Here is a 22,998-nt window from a genome sequence, read left to right as displayed (position 1 = left end):
GTCAAACGATTCTGAGAACACAACATATCAAAATCTCTGGGACACAATGAAGGCAGTTCTAAGAGGTAAATTTATAGCCTTAAGTGCCTATATTAAGAAATTAGAAAGGTCGCAAGTAAACTACCTAATGCTTCACCTTAAAGCCTTGGAAAAAGAAGAACAAGGCAAACCAAAAATCAGTAGGCAAGAAGAAATAATAAAGATTAGGGCAGAAAATAATGAAATAGAAACAAAAAGAACAATCCAAAGAATTAATGAAACAAAGAGTTGGTTCTTTGAAAGGATAAACAAGATTGATAACCCCTTAGCAAATCCGACCAAAAGAAAGAGAGAGGAGACACAAATTAATAAAATCAGAGATGAAAAAGGTAACATCATAAAAGATTCCAGAGAAATTCAAAAAATCATAGGGACATACTATAAAAGCATATACTCCACAAAGTATGAAAATCTGAAAGAAATGGATGCTTTCCTTGATTTATATGACCTACCTAAATTAAATCAAAATGAGATTAATCACTTAAATAGACCTATAACAAACATGGAGATCCAAACAGTTATCAATAATCTCCCAACTAAAAAGAGCCCAGGCCCAGATGGATTCACTGATGAATTTTACCAGACCTTTAAGGAAGAGCTAACACCATTGCTTCTTAAGCTTTTCCAGGAAATAGAAAAAGAAGGAATTCTACCAAACTCCTTCTATGAGGATAGCATCACCCTGATACCAAAACCAGGCAAAGATAGAACAAAAAATGAAAATTACAGACCAATCTCCCTCATGAACATAGATGCAAAAATTCTCAACAAAATATTGGCAAACAGAATACAAGAGTATATCAAAAAGATTATTCACCCTAACCAAGTAGGCTTTATCGCAGAGATGCAGGGATGGTTCAATATACACAAATCTATAAATGTAATACATTATATAAACAGGATGAAGGACAAAAATCACATGATCGGGCTGGAGAGATGGCTTAGCGGTTAAGCACTTGCCTGAGAAGCCTAAGGACCCCGGTTCGAGGCTCGGTTCCCCAGGTCCCACGTTAGCCAGATGCACAAGGGGGCGCACGCGTCTGGAGTTCGTTTGCAGTGGCTGAAAGCCCTGGCGTGCCCATTCTCTCTCTCTCTCCCTCTATGTGTCTTTCTCTCTGTGTCTGTAGCTCTCAAATGAATAAATAAATAATGAACAAAAAAAATTTTTTTTTAAATCACATGATCATCTCATTGGACACAGAGAAAGCATTTGACAAAATCCAACATCCCTTCATGATAAAAGTTCTACAGAGACTGGGAATGGAAGGAACATATCTCAAAATAATAAAAGCTATTTATGACAAGCCTACAGCCAACATATTACTAAATGGGGAAAAACTGGAAGCCTTTCCACTAAAATCAGGAACAAGACAAAGGTGTCCACTGTCCCCACTTTTATTTAATATAGTTTTGGAAGTCTTAGCCATAGCAATAAGGCAAGAGACACACATAAAAGGGATACAAATTGGAAAGGAAGAGATCAAGTTATCATTATTTGCAGATGATATGATTCTATACATAAAGGACCCTAAAAACTCTACTAGCAAACTGTTAGAGCTGATCAAAACCTACAGCCATGTAGCAGGATACAAAATAAATACACAGAAATCAGTAGCCTTCATATATGCTAACAACAAACACACAGAAGATGAAATCAGAGAATCGCTCCCATTCACAATTGCATCAAAAAAAATAAAGTACCTTGGAATAAACCTAACCAAGAAAGTAAAAAATCTCTACAATGAGAACTTTAAAACACTCAAGCGAGAAATTGCAGAAGACACTAGAAAGAGGAGATACATCCCCTGTTCCTGGATTGGAAGAATCAATACTGTGAAAATGGCAATCTTACCAAAAGCAATCTACACATTTAATGCAATCCCTATCAAAATTCCAAAGGCATTCTTCATGGAAATAGAAAAAACAATCCAAAAATTCATTTGGAATCACAAAAAGCCTCGAATATCTAAAATAATACTGAGCAACAAAATTAAGGCTGGTGGTATCACCATACCTGATTTTAACCTATACTACAGAGCCATAGTAACAAAAACAGCGTGGTACTGGCACAAAAACAGACTTGTAGATCAGTGGAACAGAATAGAGGACCCAGATGTAAGCCCAAGTAGCTATAGCCACCTGATATTCGATAAAAATGCCAAAAATACTCATTGGAGAAAAGACAGCCTCTTCAGCAAATGGTGTTGGGAAAACTGGATATATATCTGCAGAAGGATGAAAATAGATTCTTCTCTCTCACCATGCACAAGAATTAAGTCCAAATGTATTAAAGACCTTAACATCACACCTGAAACTCTGAAACTGCTAGAGGAAAAAGTAGGGGAAACACTTCAACATATTGGTTTTGGCAAACACTTTCTGAATACAACCCCAATTGCTCAGGCAATAAAACCACAGATTAATCATGAAATTACAAAGATTTTGCACTGCAAAGAACACAGTGAAAAAAGTAAAGAGGCAACCTACAGAATGGGAAAAAATCTTCGCCAGCTATATATCTGATAGAGGATTAATAAGTAGGATATACAAAGAACTCAAAAAGTTAAATAATAAGTAATCAAACAAGCCAATCAAAAAATGGGTTATGCCTCCAGCTTGGGGCTGTGGTCTCAGGAGCCAAGGGGAGGAGTAGGGGCCAAGTGTCACCCAACTTAGGTCTCCAGGGAAGCGGATTGTACCTAGTAGGGGAGGGAGGGATCTATCCACATACCTCAGGTAACAGGAAGGTGTTCAGGTTGGGGTTGGGGAAGGGGCTGGGTGAACCAAAGGCCGAAGGGAGGGGGTTGCCTAGGGATGGCGAAAGGCTTGTGGAAGGTGGGCAGCCCGGCAGAAGGGCAAGTGGATCCAGCCGGGCTGGGCCCCTGGACCCCAAGTCTGTACAATATGGTTTGCTATAAAACTCAAAACCTTCCAGCCGGGGAAAAAAGGGGGGGGGGGGCCTATGGAGCTAAATAGAGCATTCTCAAAGGAAGAAATACGAATGGCATATAAGCATCTAAAAAAATGTTCTACATCACTAGTCATCAGGGAAATGCAGATTAAAACTACGTTGAGATTCCATCTCACTCCTGTCAGATTGGCCACCATCATGAAAACAAATGATCACAAATGTTGGCGGGGATGTAGAAAAAGAGGAACCCTTCTACACTGCTGGTGGGAATGCAATGTGGTCCAGCCATTGTGGAAAACAGGGTGGAGGTTCCTGAAACAGCTAAAGATTGATCTACCATACGACCCAGCTATAGCACTCTTAGGCATATATCCTAAGGACTCATCTCATTTCCTTAGAAGTACATGCTCAACCATGTTTATTGCTGCTCAATTTATAATAGCTGGGAAATGGAACCAGCCTAGATGTCCCTCAACTGATGAGTGGATAATGAAGATGTGGCACATTTATACAATGGAGTTCTACTCAGTGGTAAAGAAAAATGAAGTTATGAAATTTGCAGAAAAATGGATGGACCTGGAAAGTATTATACTAAGTGAGGTAACCCAGGCCCAGAAAGCCTAGCACCACATGTTCTCTCTCATATGTGGATCCTAGCTACAGATGTCGGGGCTTATGCGTGAGAATGAAAATACTTAGTAGCAGAGGCCAGTAAATTATAAAGGAGACATAAAGGGAAGAGAAAGGAAGGGAGGAGGGTACTTAATAGGTTGAGTATATGTAAGTCCAATGATTGTTATGGGGAGGTAATATGATGGAGAATGGAATTTCAAAGGAGAAAGTGTGTGGGGGGAGGGAATTAACACAGGATTTTTTTTATAATCATGGAAAATGCTAATAAAAATAAAAAATAAAAAATTTATTAATAAAGCATAATTCTATCCAGACATGGTGGTGCACGCCTTTAATCCCAGCACTTGGGAGGCAGAGGTAGGAGAATCGCCATGAGTTCGAGGCCACTCTGAGACTACAGAGTTAATTCCAGGTCAGCCAGGACCAGAGTGAGACCCTACCTCAAAAAAACACAAAAAAACAAAAAAAAACAAAAATTAGAAACAAAGAAGGTAAGAAAACAAAAATGTTAAATGGCAGACTTGAGCCTTAATACGGCATGAATAAACCAGACAGATATTTGCAGGATGAATTTGAAAACATGTTTCAACTATCTGCCATCTGTGAAAAGTTGCTTCAAATACAATATATAGAGACTGACAATAAAAACATAATAAAGATAAATCAAACAATGCTGACCCCAAAGAAACAGCAATGGCTATAACCTGAACTGAAAACGAACCTCAGAGCTGAAGAAGTTGGCAGAGACAGAGGGCATCTTGAGTTACCGAGCAAGGACAGGAAGGACAGCTCAGTGGGATGGCAAAGTGCTGGCTGCAGAAGCATAAGGACCTGAGCTCACCAGTGCTGACAGGTGGGTACAGGAGGACCTCTAGTGTTTACTAACTAGCCAAAATAGCCAAATAGTTGAGCTCTAGCTTTGTGGGTTCTGTTAAAGACCCTGTCTTAAAAAAGAATGACACCAAGCCAGAGAGAGAGATGGCTTAGCGGTTAAAGTGCTTGCCTGCGAAGGCTTATGACCTAGGTTCGACTCCCAGAACCCATGTAAGCCAGACACACAAGGTCACACATGCATACAAGGTGGCACACACATCTGGAGTTCGATGGCAGTGACTAAGAGATCCTAGCATGCAATTCTCTCTTTCTCATAAAAAAGGATATCCATGACCTCACAGAGCCTGGCACTACCTACACAAGACCTTCATAATAGGAGGAAAATATGATGACATCAAAATAAAACAGAGATTAATTAAGAGGGGGAGGGGATATGATGGAGGATGGATTCGTGAGGGGACAGTTGGGGGGTAGGGAAAGAATTGTCATGGTTTATTGTTTATAATTATGGAAGTTGTCAATAATAAAGTTAAAAAAAAAACAAAGAATAAGGTGAAGAGTAATGGAGGAAGACCCCTGGTGCTGACCTTTGGCCCCTACACATGCACATATATAAAAGGGTATGTGTATCTGTATGCATATCCACACATACAACATGCACACTGCACAAACATACACATGCAAAGTTGTATGGAAAAAATAAAGAGAGAAGATAGAGCAATTCTAAGTGTATAAGGACCACCAGTTGTGGTGGTACATGCCTGCAGTTCCAGAACTTGGGAAGCAGAGGCAGGAGGGTTATCTTACAGACCATCATGGTCTATTTTCTAAGCTCAAGGACAACTGGGATTACATAGCAAGCTCCTGTTTCAAAAAAACAAAAACAAACAAAAATGTATATGCATGAAATAAAAGCACTATGTGAAGCATAACTGTGGGCACGAACTATCAGACCAGACTGTGGGGATGAACAATGAGAAGAGACTGTGGGGAAACACTATAAGAACAGACTATGGGGATGAACTATGAGAAGAGACTGTTGGGATGAACTATGAGAACAGACTTTGGGAATAAATTATGAGAACAGACTGTAGGGATGAATTATCAGAACTTACTGTGGGGATAAACTATGAGAACAGACTGAAAGAATGAACTATGAGAACGAACTGTGGGAATATTTCTTATGGACCTTACAAATAATGTTTCTGAGATTATTGCTGTTAAATGTTAAATTCCTTACCTGTAACTTGCTCTACAGTTAATCTTACAACTAACTATGCAATCCACCTGCTTAAAGCAATGTGACTACATTTTCTCTGCCTTGATTTTTGGTCTGAACAGCACAAATGAGCAAAATTGACAGGGTTAGAGATTCTGACTGATCTTAAGCTATGCTCCTTGCCCAATTTTCTCAGTAGCCTAGTTGGACTCTCTACTCAGAACATAGTGTTAAAGACAATGAGGTCAGTAATTAAGGGCCCACAGATCTGTTGAAATCATCAGGTGGCCTTAATGTGATTACACTTGTGATCCCAGTGTATGTGTGTTCTGGATCAGCACAGCCCAGTAGGTCAAACCCCTATAAATCTTTTCCTTTCACAAATTTTGAAGGATTATCCAAAATCAAAGGTTCCTTACCATTTGCTCATACAATGTTACTAGTTGTTCACATATTACTGTTTTTTGGCTGTTCAATAAAAATGTCAATGAGGCTGGGTGTGGTGGCTCACGCCTTTTTCTCAGGTAGGAGGACTGTTGTGAGTTCCAGGCTACCCAGAAACTATGGAGCAAATTCCAAATCAGCCTGGGTTACGGTGATGAGGGTCTGAGAGCTCAGGTTCAATTTCCCAGGACCCACATATGGCCAGATGCACAAAGTGGCACATGCATATAGTTTGTTTGCTGTGGCAGGAGGCTCTGGTACACCCATTTCTTTTCTCTCTCAATACAAAATAAATATTTTTTTAAAATACCCACTGAGTGGGGCTGGAGAGATGGCTCACTGGTTTAGATGCTTGCTTTTAAAGCCTGGTGGCCTTGGTTCAATTACCCAGTACCCATGTAAAGCCAGATGCACAGAGTGGCACATGTGTCTGGAGTTTGTTTATAGTGCTGTCCACTCTCTATCTCTTCTTCTCTCCTTGAAAATTAATAAAAGTTTTTAAAATATATCAATGAAAGCAGATGGCTTAGCAAGCAGTTAAGGTACTTGCATGCAAAGCCAAAGGTCCCAGGTTCAATTCCTACATAAGCTAGACACACAAGGTGGCTCATGCATGTGAAGGAGTTCATTTGCAGCAGCTGGAGGTCCTGGAACACCCATTCCCTCTCTCTCTCTCTCTCTCTCTCTCTCAAATAAATAATTAGAAATAAAAAATACTTTAAAAATATATCAATGAGTACCAGCATGGAGAGCGTGCTACAACTGCAGTAAGGTCAGAGCAGTGACAACAGTGACAGCAGATGCAGCAGGTTTGCTAATGGCTTCAACTAAACTCCTCTTCAGCTTCTCTTTCCCTAGTATGCTGCTGGCGGCAACTAACCCACTCCTGGGCTGAGTATAACAGGAGTTAGCTCTCCCATTTCTCAGGTTCTCTTCTAGAAGCAATTTGCTCACTTCTGGGAAAGAGAATTCCAGGAGTCAGTCTTCTAAATTAAGGGCTGTATCCCCCAAATAAAGCATGTAACAAAAGAAGTATGTGAGATGCCAGATGAGGTGGCACACACCTTTAGTCTCCCCACTGGAGAGGGTGAGGATAAGAGGATCTCAGTGAGTTCTAGGTCAGCCTGGGCTAGAGTGAGATCCTGCCTAGAAAAACTAAACAACAACAACAAAATTATGTGAGGTTAAAAAACTAGTAAACACAAAACAGAAATAGACATTCCAAGATTACTATATAGACTTCAATACCCCTCTCTCAAAAATTGAAAACCAGGGGCTGGGCTGAGCTCAGGTGGTAGTGTACTTGCCTAGCATGCAAGAAGTCCCAGGTTCCAGCCTCAGCACTACATACACCAGGTCTGGGGAGGGGAGGGGAGGGAAGAGGAGGGGAGGGTAAGGGAGGGAAGGGAGGCAGGCTGGCTGAATGAGACTGAGACAATTAAAATCATAAGGAGCACACTCTTCACCATGAGGGGATTCAACTAGAAATCAAGGACAGAAAGATAACAGGAAAAATCTCCAGACCCCTGGAAACTTCTAGATAATCTCCATGTTTCAAAAAGGAAATCTCAAAGGAAGTAAAGATCAACTTGCCAGTGTGGTGGCGCATGCCTTTAACCCCAACACTGGGAAGGCAGAGAGGTAGGAAGATCACTGAGTTTGAGGCCACCCTAAGAATACACAGTGAATTCCAGGTAAGCCTGGACTGCTAGAGTGAGAACCTTCCTTTAAAAAACAAAACAAACAAACCACAACAAACTAACAAAAAAAAGAACAGAGAGCAATTAATAGAGAAAAATAAAATGAAACAAAGAGCTGCTTCTTTGAAAAATCAAAGAAATCAATAGGGATCTAGAAAAACAGATAAGAAAAAAGTCAAAAACTTTCAGGATCAGAAATGAGATGGGGATTGCTACAGACTCTGCAGATAGCAAGACAGCAATTGGGAAAAACTTCAAACAATTTTGACAACTTAGATGAAACGGACTAAATTCCCAGAAATACACAAACACTAACAATGACACAGGTAGGACACATAAAAAGCCTGCAGAGTGGACACAAAATGGTGATCCAAAACGGCCCAAGAAAAAAAGCTCCCAGAGGCTTCCCTGGTGAACTCTACTAGTCATTTCAAGAATTAGCACTGATTCTTCTAACTTCAAAAACTGGAAAGGGCATATTTAACTTATTCCTCATATAAAACCCGATAGAGTATAAGAAAAGAAACTATTGGCCCATCTATATCCTGTATGAATATTTATGCAGAATCTCAATAAAATACCTGCGAACTACATTTTACAGTGTATTAAAAGGATTATATATCATGGCCTGGTGGGATTTATTGCTGAAATGCAAAGATAATTTAACATGCAAATCTCAAAGTGACTGATTATGATTCAATGTAGTCACTGTCATTAGCTGATCACAATAATAGAATGAGGATAAAAATACAAGATTATCTCAATTGGTATAGGAAAAAGGTTTGGCAAAATTCAACTGCTTTTTGAGATATAAACACCAAATAAGCTAGGGAAACAAGAGAATGCCTTCAACATAGTACATATAATGGCAAACATTCACAATGTGCAAAGCTAGTATCATGCTGGATGATGAGACACACAGCTTTTGCTAAAATGGAGAACAAGACAATGATGCCCATTTTGCCACTTCCAATCAACATAGTAGAAGAGTTCTAGTCAGAACAATTAGGGAAGAAAAAGAAATTAATGTGATTCAAATTAAAATGAAAAAAATAAGTATGTCTAATGACATGACCTTATGTTTCAAAACTCCTGAAGAGAGCTGGGGAGATGGAGTTGGCTTTGTAGGTAAAGTGCTTGCCTCATGTGCATGAGGACCTGAGTTTAACCCCCAGAATCCACATTAAAAAAAACAACATATGAGCCATAGACTGTTACTAGAATTTTTTCAGTGCCAGGGATGGGATGCCTTCCAGTGAGCTGTTGGCCAGGGAGGTCCCTGATGCCCACAAAATATTACAGGCCATTGCCAAGGCCCTTGGTTTCCCAAAAGGAATAGATTGTAAGACCCTACTGCTGAAGACTCCACATACTTGGGCTGCAAGGTCACTGAGAAATCCTGCTGGAGCTGAGCTGAAAACCTCCTCCATGTAGACTAGCTGACAGAAAGCTGGAAAAAGCCACAATGCATGCAGTTCAATGGAAGAGAGAGAGAAATCACCAGCGAAGATACTCAACAGTGGACACTGAAAGCCTTATATTTGGCCAGCCAATCCAAATGAGCCAACGGGTGCAATAGTGGCACATCTGTCACAGTGGAAACCAACTGCCCTCTAATTAGACTGGCGGCCCGCTCCATGGGAGGGACTACATCCCTGATACTGAAAACTTACAACAGGGGTAGTCATGAGCCCTAGAGGTTTAATGTCTGCTGCTATCTGGCAAAATGTATATATTATGCTTATCAAATTGCCCAGCAAGCACTTCTCTTAATGTTCATACACTTAAATTAATGCTACTCTCACTTTTGGCAGAGAATCTTCTCTTTTCAGATGGCAGTGACCTTGGGATAACTCAGAAGGTATCATGGTGCTGGAAAGAAGTGACCAGAGTGTTCAGTACTATAATATCTCTATCATACCTTCCAAGGCTCACAGGGTCTAATGTGGAAGAAGTGGCAGAAAGAATGTAAGAGCCAAAGGAAGGGTAAGACCCCTTACAACGTGCTCCCCCCAGGCACAAAATGGCCTGGTTATCCATGACCTCACAGTGCCTGACACTACTTACACAAGACCATCATAACAGGAGGAAAAGAGCATGATATCAAAATAAAAGAGAGACTGATTGAGATGGGGAGGGGATATGATGGAGAATGGAGTTTCAAAGGGGAAAGTGGGGGGAGGGATGGTATTACCATGAGATATTTTTTATAATCAGGGAAGTTGTCGATAAAAATTTGAAAAAACAATAAAAAATAAAAATTTAAAGACAACCTAAAAAAAAAAAAAAGAAATTAGAGGGCTGGAGAGATGGCTTAGAAGTTAAGGCATTTGCCTGCAAAGTTTAAGGACCCTGGTTCAATTCTCCAGGACCCATGTAAGCCAGGTGGCACATGCATCTGGAGTTCGTTTGAGTGGCTAGAGGCCCTGGCATGCTCATTCTCTCTCTTGCTTTCTCTCTGGCTCTATCTCCCTCTCTCTCTCTCAAATAAACAAATAAGTAAATAATTTTAAAAAAAGAGAGGACTGAAGAGATGGCTTCGCAGTTAAGGCAGTTGCCTGCGAAGCCTAAGGACCCGTGTTCGACTCTCCAGATCCCATATAACCCAGATGCACAAAGGTGAAGCAAGCACAAGGTTGTACATGCCCACTAGGTGGTTCAAGCAACTAGAGTTTGAATTCAGTGGCTGAGGCCCTGGGATGCCAATTCTCTCTCTCTCTCAAATTAAAAAAAGAAAAAAAATAATTAGAAATTAATTAGAAAAAATTAAAAATTAATTAGAAAAATTAGAGATGAAAAAAGCACCATTACAACAGATACAACAGAACAAAATGCAGAAAATCTTAAGGACATACTTTAAGAACATATACTCCACTAAGTTTGAAAATCTGAAAGAAATACATAGTTTCCTTGATTTATATAACCTACCAAAATCAAATCAAGGTATTAACCACTTAAATAGGCCTATAACAAGTATGGAGATACAAGCAGTCATAAAAATAAATCTCCTAACTAAAAAAGTCCAGGCCCTGAGGAATTCCCTGGAGAATTTTCCAGACCTTCACAGAAGAACTAACACCAATGCTTCTCAAACTTTTCCATAAAATAGAAAAAGGAGGAATTCTACCAACTCCTTCTAAGATGCCAGTATCACCTTGTGTGGTGGTTTGAATAGAATAGGTGGCCCCCAATATATTCAGTTCTTTATTGTTTGTAGTTTACATCTGCTGGCTACCTGGCTGGAGGCAATGTCACTGGGTGGATCTTTAGGTGTGGTGGTGGGTTTCAGATTTTAATCTAAAGATATGCAAAGTGTGCCTAGCTGGAGTTCTTGAAGTGTGCTGTGGCTTTTTGGATTTTGGCTTGTACTTCTCTCTCTCTAATTGGTCCTGTAAAGGCAGGCCAGCTTCTTCTGCCATTTATGGAACTTCCCCTGGATCTGTAGGCTTCAATAAATATCCCTTCCTCCATAACTGTGCCTGGTCTGGAAGTTCATCTCAGCGAACCAGAATCTGTCTGCTACACCTTGACACCACAAAACCAAGCAAAGACAGAACAGAAAAAGAAAATTACAGACCAATCTCCCTCATGAACATAGACACAAAAATTCTCAACAAGGTATTGGCAAACAGAACACAAGAATTATATCAAAAAGATGATGGAAGCCAGGCGTGGTGGCACACGCCTTTAATCCCAGCACTCAGGAGGCAGAGGTAGGAGGATTGCCATGAGTTCAAGGCCACCCTGAGATGACAGAGTTAATTCCAGGTCAGCCTGGAACAGAGTGAGACCCTACCTACCTCAAAAAAAAAAAAAAAAAAAAAAAAAAGATGATTGACCTTGTGACCAACTAGGCTTTATTCCAGAAATGTAGGGATGGGTCAACATATGCAAATCAATACATGTAATATATTATATAAATGGACTAAAGGACAAAAATCACATGATTATCTCATTAGATACAGAAAAGGCATTTGACAAAATCCAACATCCTCTCATGATAAAAGTCGTATAGAAACTGTGAGGAGAAGGATCACATCTCAAAATTAAAGGCTATTTATGACAAATCTGCAGCCAACATAATATTAAATGGGAAAAACTAGAAACTTTTCCACTAGTATCAGGATCAGGACGAGGGTGTCCACTGTCCCCACTTTTATTTAACATAGAACTGGAAGTCTTAGCCATAGCAATAAGGCAAAAGACACACATAAAAGGGATACAAATTGGAAAGGAAGATATCAAATTATCATTATTTGCAGATGATATGATTCTATTCATAAAGGACCTTAAAGACTACCAGCAAACTGTTAGAGCTGATAAACACTTTTAGCAATGTAGCAAGATACAAAATAAACACACAGAAATCAGTAGCCTTCCTATATGCTAACAACAAACACACAGAGGATGAAATCAGAGAGTCACTGCTATTCACAATTGCAAAAAAAAAAAAAATAATAATAATAATAATTTAGCCGGGCGTGGAGACGCACACCTTTAATCCCAGAGGTAGAAGGATCACTTACCCTGAGACTACATAGTGAATACCAGGTCAGGCTGAGCTAGAGTGAAACCCTACCTTGAAAAAGAAAAAATAAAATGTAATAAAGTACCTTGGAATAAACCTAGCCAAGGAAGTGAAGTATCTCTACCATGAAAACTTTAAAACACTAAAGACAGAAATTGCAGAAGACACTATAAAATGGAAAAACATCCCATGTTCTTTGATTGGAAGAATCAATATTGTGAAAATGGCAATCTTACTAAAAGCAATCTACACATTTAATGCAATTCCCATCAAAATTCCAATGGCATTCTTCACAGAAATAGAAAAAACAATCCTAAAATTCATTTGGAAGTATAAAAACCTTTGAATATCCCAAACAATTTTCAGCTACAAAAATAAGGCTGGTGGTATCACTGTACCTGATCTTAACCTGTATTACAGAGCCATAGTAACAAAAGCAGTATGGTACTGGCATAAAAACAGAAACATAGATTAATGAAACACAATAGATGACCCAGATATACATCCAGGCAGCTACAGCCACCTGATCTTTCACAAATATGTCAAAAATACTCATTGGAAAAAGACAGCCTCTTCAGCAAATTGTGCTGGGAAAACTGGGTACCTATAGGTAGAAGGATGAAAATAGATCCTTATCTCTCTCCATGCACAAGAATCAAGGCCAAATGGCTCAAAGATCTTAATATCAGACTTGAAACTCTGAAATTTCTCGAGGAAAAAGTAGGGGAAACCTACAACATATTGGTATAGGCAAGGACTTTCTGAATATAACCCCAGTTGCTCAGGAAATAAAACCACTAATCAACCACTGGGTCCTCATGAAATTACAAAGCTTTTGTACAACAAAGGACACTGGGAATAGAACAAAGAGGCAATGTATAGAATAGGAGGAAATATTTTCCAGGTATACATCTGAGTGAGGATTAATATCTAGGATATACAAAGAACTCAAAAAACAAAATAATAAGAAATCAAACCCAATTAAAAAATGGGCTATGGAACTAAATAGAGAGCTCTCAAAGGAAGAAATACAGAAGGCATGTAAGCATCTAAAAAAGTGTTCTACATCCTTAGCCATCAGGGAAATAAAAATTAAAACTACTTTGAAATTCCATCTCTCTCCTATCAGAAAGGCTATCATCAAGAAAACAAAAGATGCTGGGCGTGGTGGCGCACGCCTTTAATCCCAGCACTTGGGAGGCAGAGGTAGGAGGATTGCCATGAGTTTGAGGCCATCCTGAGACTACATAGTAAATTCCAGGTCAGCCTGGGCTAGAGTGAGACCCTACCTCAAAAAAAAAAAAAAAAAAAAGAAAAGAAAAGAAATGTTGGCAAGGATGTGGAAAAGGGGGAACCCTTTTATACTGTTGGTGGGAACGTAATCTGGTATAACCATTGTGGAAATCAGTGTGGAGGTTCTTGAGACAGCTAATAATCAATTTACCATATGGTCCAGCTATACCTAGGCATGTATCCTAAGGGCTCATCGCATTACCTTAGAGATACTTGCACATCCATATTTATTGCTGCTCTATTCACAATTGCTAGGAAATGGATTCAGCCTAGATGTCCCTCAACTGATGAATGGATAAATGTGGCACATTTATACAATGGAGTTCTATTTAGTGGTAAAAAAAAAAAAATTAAATTAAGAAATTTACAGGGAAATGGTTGGACCTGGAAAGGATTATACTGAGTGAGGTAAACTGGGCCAAAAAGCCAAGTGCCACATGTTCTTTCTCATATGTGGATCCTAGCTACAATTTTTAGACTTGGGGAAGATTGATCAAAATACAAGAGGGTATGAATAAGTCATATGGAAACTTACATTTTTGGATAATGGTGCACCCAGAAGCCATAGGTAGTTACTAGAAAATTTTCAGTGCCAAGGGATGGGATGCCTTCCACTAAGTTGTTGGCTAGGGAGGTCCCTGATGCCCACAAACATTGCAGGCCATTGACGAGGTGCTTGGCTTCCCACCATGAATAGATGATAAGACCTTATTGCTGAAGACTCCACATATTTAGGCTGTAAGATCACTGAGAAATATTGTTGGAGCTGATCTACAAACCTCCTCCCTATAGACTAGCTGACAGAAAGCTGGGAAAAAAATCTACACTGCATGCAACTCCATGGGAGAGAGGGCATTCACCAATGGAGATAAACAACAGTGGACAATGAAAGCCTTAAGATGGGCCAACCAGGCCACATGAGCCAGGTACAATAGTGGCACGTCTGTTAGGAAGACCGCTCCACTGGAGGGAACATATGCCTGATACAGAAAACTTATGACTGGGGAGGTCATGAACCCTAGGGGTGTTATTCCTGCTGGTGTCTGGCTTAATGTATATATTAAGCTCACCAAACTGCCCAGTAAGCGCTTTTTTCTGGTTTTTTTTTTTTTTTTTTTTTTTTGTTTGTTTGGTTTTTGTTTTTCATGGTAGGGTCTCACTATAGCCCAGGCTGACCTGAAGTTCACTATGTAGTCTCAGGGTGTCCTTGAACTCACAGCAATCCTCCTACCTATGTCTCCCGAGTTCTGGGATTAAAGGTATGCGCTACCATACCTGTCTTAATGTTCATACCCACATATTAATGCTACTCTCATTCTGGTTAGAGAAGGTTCTCTTTTCAAATGGTCGTGACCTCTGGCATGACCCAAAAGGCACCATGGTGCTGAGAAGACGTGACAGAGGAGTGTTCAGCACTGAGACATTGTCGGGCACAGCCAGGCACAGGCTGGAGCCTTCAGTAGACAACCCTGAGCTGCCAGGTAAGGCTAAGGACCCCTGGGCTATAGGAGGCCACTTCCTCTCCAATCCCAGCACACCTGAATTTAGGCTTTGCCCTGTGACCTTTGGCCAGTTGCCTAGGAAACTCCTTATATGGTATCAGCCAGCAATCTTTGCATGGCCCATGCCCCTGTACCCTATACCTTCCCTCTACCATTGCTTATGTGCTGGAATGTATGTCCCTATATGCTAATTAGGCATCAGCAAGCAACCTTGTAGATCCAATCCCCTTAGGACCCTCAACTGCTTATAAAAACCATTTCCCTACTGATTAAAGCAAGTTGTTCACAGAGTCTGTCTCCTGAAAGTTATTCTTTCGTGTGCTCACCACCAAGGTTGCCTGGGATGGCTTTGGGGGAACCGCAGCTGGCCTGGAGGAACGAGGGACCAACAAGACATCTATATCATACCTTCTAAGGCTTGGGATCCATTGCAGAAGAAGTGGCAGGAAGAATATAAGAGCCAAAGGAAGGGTAGGACTCCTTACAACGTGCTCAAGACACAAAACCATGACCTCACAATGCCTGACACTACCTACACAAGAACATCATAACAGGAGGAAAAGATCATGACATTAAAATAAGAGAGAGACTGAGAAGGGGAGGGGATATGATCGAGAGTGGAACTGTGAAGGGGAAAGTGAGGGGGAAGGGAATTATCATGGTTTATTGTCTATAATTATGGAAGTTGTCAATAATATAAAAATTTAGAAATAAATAAATGAATAAAAGAAGATGAAGCTGCCTAGAGGAATGAGACCCAAAGTTGTCCTGTGACCTCTACATGCACATGGACAAACATGTATGCACACACATGTGCACTGCACACAAACAAATGCACATGTACCAATAATCCCAAGGAATACCTTTAAAAAGTCACTAGAGGGGCTGGAGAGATGGCTTAGTGGTTAAGGTGCTTGCCTCCAAAGCCTAAGGACCTAGGTTTGATTCCTCATTACCCATGTAAGCCAGATGCACAAGGTGGTGCATGTGTCTGGGGTTTATTTGTAGTGGCTGGAGGCTCTGGCATACCCATTCTCTCTATCTGCCTCTTCCTCTCTCTCTCTCCTCCTCTCCCTCAAACAAATAAACTTTTTTAAAAAAATCAACAGAAAACAAACAAAAAGGGCATTAGAGAGCAGGGTGGGGTGGCCTTTAATCCCAGCACTCAAAGGCAGAGGTAGGTTGATTGCCATGAGTTCAAGGCCACCCTGAGACTACATAATGAATTCCAAGTCAGCCTGAACCAGAACGAGAACCTATCTTAAAAAAAAAAAAAAAGTCATTAGAACAACCAGCTTCAGGAAAGCGGCAATAGACACAAAGGACAACATAAATTCATCCAAAACGAAATTCAGAGGTTACAGAGAGCTCAACACTGAAGCAGACTTATAACACACCAGTTCAGGGAACATCGTGAAAGTGGGGCAGAAAGATTGTAAGAGCCACATAGTGGGAAGGAATATCTTGAGGCTCCCCCCCTCAATTATCCCCCTCTCCACACACAGAAAGACATGCATTCATGACTTCATAGCATGGAGTAGGGCCCTCCGTGGAATGGGGGCGGGTGAGAGTATAAGCCAATGGGAATATGACCAACATGTAATCAGTTCATACAGCAAAGTTCATCATTAATAAAAAATTTTAAATAGTCATTAGAGCTAGTAAATGAATTCCACAAGTACAGGAGGGTGTGGGAGGATGCACTGCTTACAGGAGTATGAAATGGTACACCCACTGTGGAACTTGGCTTGGCAGTTCCATACAAAGATAATTAGATGAGGCTAGAGACTTAGAGTTAAGATGGCAGCATAACACTTTTTATCCCAGCCCTGGATGTTAGAGGCAGAGGTAAGAGGATCACTGTGAGTTTGAGGTCACCCTGAGAATACAGAGTGAATTCCAGGTCAGCAGGGACTAGTGTGAAACCCTACCTCGAAAAAAAAAAAAAAAAAAAGGGAAAAGAAAAGAAAGTACAAAGAGCTCCTGCCAGGTGGAGGACAGGAGGGGGAAAGATCCCCTGTGGGGAGGAGGGGTCAGGGGTTCTCCCCTCATCTCAGCCCAGCTGGGCCAAGTCTGGGGGAAACTCACCAGAATCTGGAGGTTCAGGAGTATTCAGGCAGTCTAGAGACTTGCCTTCTCCTCATAAACATATTTATAACCTTATGGTGATGGGCCCTACCTTCTAGCTTAGGTGAGCCAGAGAGACAGTCAACTGATCTGGGCTAGGGCTGGTCTTAGGAGGGCCCAGGTTGTTTGTGGGAAAACAAATCTAGGGAAGAGAGAAGTCAGATCATACTTTGATCTCTAGCAAAGTACAGAGTGCAAAGCAGGACATTCCTGCCTTTGCAGGGGCTCAGTCACCCTAACTGCCTAACAAAGCTACCGACTCCCTCTCATTCCCCCCTCTCTTAAGAAGACACTCTAGGTGGGGGTGGGGAGGGAGGGAATTACCATGGGATATATTTTCTAATCATGGAAAATGTTAATAAAAATTTAAAAAAATTAAAAAAAATAAAAAATAAAAAAAAAGATGGCAGCATAGGTACCATGCCAAAGCAGCCTCGGGGGCGGGGGGTGGAGGGGGAAGAGCCAAACACAACTCAGCAAAATACACACTTTTACTAAAAAGTGAGATGTATAGGAAATTGAAATGGCAGCGGAGAAGTAGGAGAGATCCAGAGCATCCAGAGCCCACATAGGCCAGCAGAAGCAGCTCCAGCAGATCAATGGACTGCGGTGGCAGCAGCAGTGTGCCAGAAAGCTGACAGGCTAGGCTTGAGCCACAGGAAAAGCCAGGTGAGGGGAGCTTCCATTCACACTGGAGCTCTCCCCAAACTCAAGAAACGTGAAGGGAGAACAGCAGTGAACAACAGGGGAGGAGATCACAAGGTAGAAGAACATGTGGAACAGTGAGAGAACTACAGCTGCATTGGCAGCTACCCCTCCCCCACCGCCAATGCCCAGCTCCAGCGAACAGAGAAGCAGTCCAGGGACTCATCCATGCAAACTTGAACCGACAGCGGAACCCAAGCAGGAGCAGAGGTAACTGGGATTACACCAAGGAAGGGTCTCACCTGGTCACAAGCTGACTTAGAACCCTCAACAGATCAGAAATCAGAAATCTTAACCTCCTTGTTGTCAGGATTAAGGGTCTGAGTGGGGACCACACATCCTAAGGAACAGTTAGAGGATCTGGTTGTCATAATACCTACTCTTTTTTAAAAAATTTTTTTATTTTTAAATTTTATTTATTTATTTATTTGAGAGTGACAGACACAGAGAGAAAGACAGATAGAGGGAGAGAGAGAATGGGCACGCCAGGGCTTCCAGCCTCTGCAAACGAACTCCAGACGCGTGTGCCCCCTTGTGCATCTGGCTAACGTGGGACCTGGGGAACCGAGCCTTGAACCGGGATCCTTAGGCTTCACAGGCAAGCGCTTAACCGCTAAGCTATCTCTCCAGCCCATAATACCTACTCTTGCATAAATACTCTGAGCTGTCTTCCATTGAAAGTGTACATTGTTTACTTAAATTTTAGAAACTATCTATTTGGTTCCACTCAGCCTACTTGGAATACTCTTATAGCAGGCAAACCCAACACCTAGGGTCACTTTTGTAGATACTCAAGAGTCTTGAGAGCCACACCTAACACCTTAAGCTACTACCCTGAAGTTATAAAACATCAGATTAACTTATACATCTAATAATACCCAGCTAACTAGAAAACCCAATCATTAAATAATACAGGATGCAAAAATATATACATTATAACACAAGAAACACCAAAAGACAATATAAATCCACCAAAAAGTATTAATGCATCAGAAATGACCTCCAGTGAGAACGAGTAAGAGGAAATGCCTGAGAAAGATTTCAAAATAATGATTATAAATATGTTCAAAGACATCAAAGAAGAAATCAAAGGAATGAAAGAGGAAATCAAAAGAATCAAAGAAAACACAGGACACCAATTTAATGAAATAAAGAGGTCAATACTAGACATAAATAAGGAAATAGAAATAATAAAGAAAAACCAGTCAGAATTACTAGAAATGAAGAACACAGTTAATGAAATAAAAAAACTCTATAGAAAATCTCACCAGTAGAATGGATGAAGGAGAGGACAGAATATCTAAGCTAAAAGAACAGGTGGCAGATCTAATACAGTCCAACAAAGAGAAAGAAAAACTAATAGAAAGCTATGAGTGGGAATTTCAAGATATTTGAGACACTATGAAAAGATCAAATTTAGGGCATAGTAGAAGGAGAATAACCTTACTCCAAAGGCATAGTAGGTGTCTTCAACAAAATCAGAGAAAACTTACCCAAATTGGGAAAGAGGTGCCAATGCAGATACAGGAAGCCTTTAGAACCCCAGCCAGACAAAACCTGGAAAGAACCTCTCCTTGCCATATTATAATCAAACTACCAAACACACAATCCAAAGAAAAAATATTAAAAGCAGTCAGAGAGAAAAATCAAGTTACCTACAAAGGCAGCCTATCAGGATTACAGCAGATTACTCAACACAAACTTTAAAAGGCAGAAGGGCGTGGAGTGATGTACTCCAAATCCTGAAAGATAACAACTGTCAACCAAGGTTACTTTATCCTGCAAAACTATCCATTCAAATAGATACAGAAATAAGGATATTCCACGACAAAAGCAAGCTAAAGGAATATTTGAAGACAAAACCAGCTCTACAGAAAATACTATAAAAAATCCTCCATGCTGAAGAAAAAGAAAAGCACACATATAAGGAACCGGAAAAAACAAACAATACTCAAATACTAGTTAACACAAGAGAACAAAGGTAAAACCAGAAGAACTACCAAAAAATGGTAAAAATGTATACACACCTTTCACTATTATCTCTTAATATCAATGGCCTCAATGCCCCAAACAAAAGGCAAAGGTGCCCAGACTGAGTTAAAAAGCAGGATCCTTCAATTTGTTGCCTACAAGAAACCCACCTTTCTACAAAGGATGGATACTGTCTTAGGGTGAAAGGTTGGAAAAAGGTGTTTCAAAAATGGACCTAGAAAACAAGCAGGGGTTGCTATCCTAATATCTAACAAGGTAAACTTCAGTCCCACATTAGTTAAGAAGGATAAGGAAGGTCACTTTATATCGATTAAAGGCACCCTCCAATCCTACACATATATGCACCTAACATGGGGGGCCCCAAATTCCTCAAACAAATGCTATTAGAACTAAGGTCACCAATAACAACAAACACAGTGGTAGTGGGTGACTTCAACACCACACTCTCATCAATTGACAGGTCATCCTGGAGAAAAATAAACAGAGAGGCATGGACTAAATGAGATCATAGAAAGAATGGACCTAACAGATATATATAGGACAATTCATCCAAATGCTGCAGAATATGCATTCTTTTCAGCAGCACATGGAACATTCTCTAAAATAGACCATATATTAGGACACAAAGCAAATCTTAACAAATACAGGAAAATTGAAATAATTCCTTGCATTCTATCTGACCACAATGGAATCAAACTACAAATCAATAGCAAGAAAGGCCATAGAGCATACACAAAATCATGGAAATTAAACAACACACTACTAAATGATGAATGGGTCAATGAAGAAATCAAGAAGGAAATCAAAAAATTTAAAGAGTCAAACAATAATGAGAACACAATATACACAAAATCTATGGGACACAATGAAGGCAGTTCTAAGAGGTAAATTTATAGCTTTAAGTGCCTATATTAAGAAATTAGAGACCGGATCTGTATTCCGCGTGGCGCGCACCCGAGGGGGAGCGGCGCCGGACCCCCTGCAGGAGCCCACAACAAGCCTGAGGGTGAGGCAGCGGCGCCCCATGGAGCCACGACCGCCTAGAGTTTTCAGACTCTTCAAGTTTTTCACCGTGAATTGTAGCATATCAAACTGTACAAGGTGTCCTAGTTGAAGCTTTGCCAATTGAAAAAATGGAGATTTCTAGACTACTGAGAAAGAAGGTGTAGTCACTGCTGGAGATGTGACTACAGAAGCTCCCATTTCAGGCCTTGTAGACCATATTGAGAAAATGACTGTGATGTTGGAAGATCATTACTTTTGGAAGGCCTGCTAACACCCATTTCCTAAGAGAGATTTCACCACCATTTGCTCTGGCATGGCGCAAAGCACTCCACAGCTTGATACTCAGGTTCTCCATGATCTCCGACAGCGTTTTCCTGAAATTCCAGAGGGTGTGGTATCTCAGTGCATGTTACAGAATAACAACAATCTTGAAGCCTGTTGCCGAGCCCCTTCCCAGGAGAGATGCAAATACTTGTATATGGAATACCATAGTCCAGAAGACAATAGGATGAATAGAAATTGCCTTTTGCATATTAACCTGGGTATCCATTCTCCTGGCAGCTACCACCCAGGAGAAGGAGCTTACCTTAATGGTGGTCGCAACACTGGTACATAGTTCAAGTGATGGGCATATTGATCCACAGCATACAGGAGGTAAATAGCTGGTATGTTTAGTTCAGGAACCGCACTCAGCACCAGTTGTTGTGGCTGCTACTCCCAACTATAATCCATTTTTTATGAATGAACAGAACAGAAGTGCAGCTACTCCTCCTTCACAGCCACCTCAGCAGCCATCTTCCATGCAAAAAGGAATGAATCCATCTGCTATGCAAGAGCCTTCACCACCACCTCCATCTTACATGCACATACCTTGGTATAGTACAAATCCAATTACTGTTACAGTGTCCCAAAATCTCCCTTCTGGACAGACTGTACCAAGAGCTTTACAGATTCTTCCACAAATTCCAAGCAATCTCTATGGGTCTCCTGGTTCTATTTATATTAGACAGACATCTCAGAGCTCATCAGAAGACAAACTCCTCAGAGTACACCATGGCAGTCCTCACCACAGGGCCCAGTGCCTCATTATAGCCAACGTCCTTTGCCTGTCTATCCACATCAACAGAACTATCAACCTTCTCAGTATTCTCCCAAAGAACAGCAGATGCCTCAATCAGCTTACCATTCACCACCACCTTCTCAGTGTCCTTCACCCTTCAGCTCTCCACAGCATCAAGTTCAACCTTCCCAGCTGGGCCATCCAAGCTCTCGTGTGGTTATGCCACCTAGCCCTTCAACTACTCCACCCCATCTGTATCAACAAGGACCTCCTAGTTATCAGAAACAGGGAAGCCATTCAGTAGCCCATCTCCCATACCCAGCATCTAGCTTACCCAAAGGTTCCATGAAGAAGATAGAAATTACAGTTGAACCTACTCAAAGACCTGGGACAGCAATAACTAGAAGTCCTTCACCCATCAGTAACCAACCATCTCCATGGAATCAGCACTCACTGTATATAGCCACCATGCCACCTTCATGTTCTCCTTCAAGAGGGATATCTAGTCAACCAAAACCTACATTTAGCGTTAATCCTGTGTTTATTACATATACACAGCCAAAAGGACCGTCATGTGCTCCATCACCATCTCCTCGGGTGATACCAAACACAACTACAGTTTTTAAAATTAAACAGAACCCTCGTGTACAACCCCGAGATGAAGATTATAAAGGGGCTCCCTGGAATTGTGACAGCTGTACCTTTCTCAACCACCCAGCACTGAATTGCTGTGAGCAGTGTGAGATGCCACGGTACACTTGAGTTCAAAAAGAGTTGGCACCAGGATGAGAGTGGAACTTTGAGCACCCACCAGAAGAAAAGAAAACCTCGGGAACATGTTCATCTGCCCAGCCTTTTATTTCTGATTGTACAGAGGGGAAGGAGAAGGAAGGGCACTGTGGCCACTAGGCTCACAAAAAGAAAAATGGTGGCGAGGTCTTTTCTTTTTTTCCTTTCATAACTCATTGCAGAGTGAGAAGTAGAAGGGGATACTTGAAACTGGGAA

General features: G+C 40.9%; 1 protein-coding gene and 1 pseudogene across 2 annotated transcripts in view; one reads left to right on the top strand and one right to left on the bottom strand.

Annotated features, from left to right (window-relative positions):
- Positions 1 to 22,998, bottom strand: part of Zc3h3 (zinc finger CCCH-type containing 3) — a 138,317-nt gene that overhangs the window by 10,419 nt on the left and 104,900 nt on the right. The gene's annotated exons all lie outside the window — the stretch shown is intronic.
- LOC123458568 lies at positions 21,120 to 22,754 on the top strand (annotated as a pseudogene).

Source organism: Jaculus jaculus, chromosome 2 (genome assembly GCF_020740685.1).
Source record: "Jaculus jaculus isolate mJacJac1 chromosome 2, mJacJac1.mat.Y.cur, whole genome shotgun sequence".
NCBI classification, from domain to species: Eukaryota; Metazoa; Chordata; class Mammalia; order Rodentia; family Dipodidae; genus Jaculus; species Jaculus jaculus.
The sequence above is the reverse complement of the archived record's forward strand: the minus strand, read 5'-3'. Positions and strand labels throughout refer to the sequence as shown.